At 34.4% G+C, this 4,058-nt stretch overlaps 1 long non-coding RNA gene across 1 annotated transcript; it reads right to left on the bottom strand.

Moving 5' to 3' along the window:
* Positions 1–260: 260 nt before the first annotated feature.
* On the bottom strand, positions 261–1,640 carry LOC108517075 (uncharacterized). Its single transcript, XR_001881998.1, has 2 exons — positions 1,322–1,640; positions 261–484 (listed from the first exon to the last, which is right to left on the bottom strand). It is a non-coding gene; the product is annotated as an uncharacterized LOC108517075 (long non-coding RNA).
* Between the last annotated feature and the right edge of the window lie 2,418 nt (positions 1,641–4,058).

Here is a 4,058-nt window from a genome sequence, read left to right as displayed (position 1 = left end):
TATGTTGATAAAGAATATGAGAAAGGGTGTACTGTTTCCCATAGTCAGTTTATACTTGCCCCCTCTAATAGAACTAGCAAAAAGAATTAGAAACCAAGGTGTTGGCAGTCTCTGCTTGACTTGTGTGAGCTGTTTTAAAATGTGAGCGTAGACAGAAAAATTCCATTTCTATGAACGAGTTCAGCCTTAGAATAATCCTCAGGAATGCATACACACGCACATGCACACACACACACACACACACACACACACACAATTACTTGGGGAACAAAATTTTAATCTAGTCTATAAAATGCTAAGTCAGGAAATATATTCTTATGAATGAAAATTATAGTTTCATGAAAAAACATTCTTTCCAAAATATATATTGCACAGACTTTAGTATTCGTGGTGCATCCGTAATGGGCAGAAATTTCTTTGAAAACTGACATCTCTGAGTGGAATATCAATTCTTCTGTCTTTCTGTCTCCAAACTCCTTTCTCACTGCAAGAAATAATTTATTTATTAATTAAAAATTGGTCTTTAAAACATGGGAGTGGCAGCACTTTCTCCAAAATAATCTAGAGATACTATTTTAGTTTACATAAACATCTAATCGTTCATAATAAAATAAGAATCACACTGATTTTCCTGTGCCTGTCCTTACATTTTAAACTTTCTTAATTTTAATTTTAGTAAATCTAAACTTACAAGATTATATCTGCAATATCAAATTAGGACACAGCAAGCCACCTCCCCTCTGCAACTACCCATTTTCCCAATACACGCAAGACATATGATAGAGTTAGTGATAGAGTTCTTTAAAAATATTCATAGAAAAATTATATGTATATCCATATATAATAATGTACCTTTCTCTTTCATACTGATAAAACCTTAAAATACAGAAAGCATTTTCATAAAATTCAAATAAAATAATTTAAAATTATGACATATTAACTTCTTTCTTTAATATTTACTCCTGTCAAACATGCCTTCCACCCCAGGTTAATATAACACCCTGCCCATCTTGATATCAGTTTTACTTTGTCAGGTTTTTTTTTTTTTTTTAATTCTGTACAGATCTCTTCTCTAGGTGTTGGTAAAATACTAGACCTAGTTTACCAAGGTAGAAGAAATCTTAAGCATGTATCTTTTATCTCTGAACTCCAGCTTTCAGTAAGAGCTAATTAAGAAAACATACATGTAAAAATACTTATTTGGATTTGACCGAATTAGATACCAGGGCTGAGCTAACTGGTGTCTAAAGGGATTGCACGCATCACCTCTGTCTTGTTAGCACTGGGTTCTCATCAGCAGTTCACCATCTAATAGGCTCACCTCTTTGAGCAGACTCCTGAGGTGCACCCAGGTACTGCTGTCAATGCTGGTATTCCAAGCCTTAGGAGGCTCAGGGTTATTTCCAAGCCAAGTCTCAAGCTGGAGCAAAGTTACAAATCACTTCCCTAAGTTCCAGTCTCCACACTCTAAAATGAGGTTCATCACTTGGTGAACAAATGTGAACCTGAAAGAGCCAGTCCGTCATGATGGATCCCAAGTAGCTAACTGTGCATAAATTTAAAATAGAGCCAAGTGGCCATTTGGTGAGTAGAGGTTACACATATTCTTTGAGTTGCCTGAAAACCCTGGAAAACTGTACCTTTCTAACTTTGAGACTTTTCAACACTCACCTGAACCAACCAATCAATCACAGCTTAACTGCCTCAACCAATCAGATCTCAGCTTATTGACCAATCAGAACTAAACAACTGTCAATCTTTCATTTGCATAAACAGATCTGACTGGAAACGTGGGTGTAAACTTTTGTTATAAAATCTGAACCCTCTCTTTGTTCTCTAGAAAGCACCTTCCTTTTACACAGAGGACTGTGGTCTTTCTAATTTGCAAACTGTTCACCAGAATAAAGTCTTCCCTCCAAGTTCTTTTCCAGATAACTTTGTCCACACCTTTATTTAACCTACTTTACATGGCAATTGTGAGGAAAAAAGAAACTATTTTTTTAATAGATCCAAGTTCTTTAGAGATAAGTAACACATGGGTAGAGGTTATATTAATAATTGCTTCTAAGTACTTGCTTCTTAATACTAACAATATATGTCAACAATTTTTCGAAAATAAAGTTAAGAATGCTTGAGAAAATGAAATCTAGTGGTATGGAGGTTACCAGAACAGAAACATTGCTACTAAATATGTTACAAGTTCAATATGCGTTTTAAAGCTTTATTTTCTGACTATAAAATTTTGTTACGATGTTTCTCACTCCACCTTTTGTGGAGAATTTGTTAGGATTAAATTATGTAAGTATGTAAAAAGGCGTTAAGCAAACTAAGCAAATAAATATCATACAAAATATAAGAGCTATCTTAAGTGACAATGTAGACCAAGTTCTTATGCATAATTTTTGTAAAGGTGGTAGAATTTTTGCACCATTAAATTGATGCACTGCTCCCTGGTTCCATCTATGAAACCATTTCTTTTTCATAAAGACAGAGTGTTATTAATGGCCTGATCATTTAAGGATTCTTGAGTTTTAATATGAATTCTAATATTGCCTCTCAAAGGAACGCGTTTATCTGCTTTTTAAAAAATAATTATTTATTTAAAAAACAAAGACTGCAATGTCTACCTCTCTTAGCTACTGTTGTGTAAATTCACAAAATTAGTTAAGACTGAAACACAATGCTCCTTAAGTCACAATGGATGCTGGCTGATTCTAGATGAAAAACAAATTGTTTGCAAAAGAAACACTTTATCTATACCCTTAGTATGGATAATAAGGGTATATACATAAGGGTATAAATATGTGTGTGTGTATATATATATATATATACACATATATATATATGGATTATTGTTGAAAGATGATCATTTAAAGATTCTTGTGTTAGAAAAGCATTCTTTAAATGCATGAGGGTAGTCTGAACTTCTATTTAGCATACATGAAATGGGAATTTCATTTTAATATTGGCAGTGAATATATGAAGGTTAAAAGTAAGATAATCAATAATGCAAATTAAAATATCTCAGATTCATTTTATGTGTCACCATTTCACACTTCCAACTTTTGGTCATTTATAAGTCTAGTGAGAACATTTCATATCGGTTAGTATATCTGTCTTCAAAACAATGGAAATAGGGAAATAACTGTTCCCTGAGGAACAGTTCAAGGTAGTGCCTAACATGGTCCAAGATGATCAGTCACCACACTGCATTTTGAGTTCTCAAGGACAATTAAATGTTGCTGTGAGAAAAGAGTAAGCAAAGCAAGTAGCATGTGTTTCAACAGAGAATATAAAATATTAAAATAAAAGATTATTGATCAGATTTGCTGTGTGTCTCCTCCCAAATGTCATGTCGAATTGTAATCCCTTTGTGTCAGGGGAGGGACCTGGTAGGAGGTAATTGGATCATGGGGGCAGATTTCCTCCATGCTGTTCTCATGACAGTGAGTTCTCATAAAATCTGATGATTTAAAAGTGTGGCACTTCCCCCCTCACTCTCTCTCTCTCCTGCTGCCATGTAAGATGTGCCTTGCTTTGCCTTCATCTTTTACCATGATTGTAAGTTTCCTGAGGCCTCCCCAGCCATGTGGAACTGTGAGTCAATTAAACCTCTTTATTTTGTAAATTACCCAGTCTCAGATAGTTCTTTAGAGCATTGTGAAAACAGACTAATGCAGTTGTTTGAGGTACAATTGAAGAACAATAGACCTCACATAATTTAGAGTATATAATTTGATGATAAGTTTTGGCATATGTATTCACCTATGAAGCTATTGCCACACTGATATAAAAAATATTTCTGTCACCCCCCCGCCAAGTGTCCTCTTGCCCTTTGTAGCCCCTTCCTTCTGCCTCTACCTGCTGTCTCTCCCAGGCAACCAATGATTTACTTCCTGTTACTGTCAATTAATTTGAAATTCATTGAATGATATTTACATTCAGTAATACAGTATACTCTGTTTTATTACTTGCATCTTTCACTGAAAATAGCAACATTGAGATTCATCAATGTTATTGAATGTATTAACCATTTGCTCATTTTTACTGCTGAGTAA

The sequence above is a fragment of the Rhinopithecus bieti genome, unplaced genomic scaffold (genome assembly GCF_001698545.2).
Source record: "Rhinopithecus bieti isolate Rb0 unplaced genomic scaffold, ASM169854v2 scaffold_39529, whole genome shotgun sequence".
Taxonomy (NCBI): Eukaryota; Metazoa; Chordata; class Mammalia; order Primates; family Cercopithecidae; genus Rhinopithecus; species Rhinopithecus bieti.
This window is presented reverse-complemented; position numbering and strand designations above follow the sequence as displayed.